Genomic DNA, 433 nt, shown 5'->3' with positions numbered 1-433 from the left:
GCTAGCTTTGTTACCCTGAAGCAATAAATAAACACACGATAGTTTTGTTCAAAAATTCATTTTTGCTCTTTCTCTCTCCTCTTTTCTTTCTTAGTTTCTAATTTTTTTCTTTTCTTCTCTCTCTATCTCCCTCCAACTCCTTATATCTTTCTTTTTCTTTTTCTCTTTGTTTTTTATTTTAGTTTATTTTCTTTCATCTCCTTGTTCTCTCTCTCTCTCTCCTTTTCTTCTCCCCCTCCTGTCTTTTCTATCTCTCTCCCTCTCTTTTTTTTAAATTTTTCTTTTCTCTCTCTTCATTCTTTCATTCTCTCTTTAATTTTTTTTATTTTTTCTCTCTCCCCCTCTCTCCTCTCTTTTCCTTCTCTCTCTTTTTTTCTTTTTTATTATCTCTCTTTTAAATTTTATCTTTCCTCTCTCTATAATTATCTCTCTT

The sequence above is a fragment of the Lygodium microphyllum genome, chromosome 13, assembly GCF_053477565.2.
Source record: "Lygodium microphyllum isolate KBCC chromosome 13, Lygodium_microphyllum_v1.1.10, whole genome shotgun sequence".
Classification (NCBI taxonomy): Eukaryota; Viridiplantae; Streptophyta; class Polypodiopsida; order Schizaeales; family Lygodiaceae; genus Lygodium; species Lygodium microphyllum.
The sequence above is the reverse complement of the archived record's forward strand: the minus strand, read 5'-3'. Positions refer to the sequence as shown.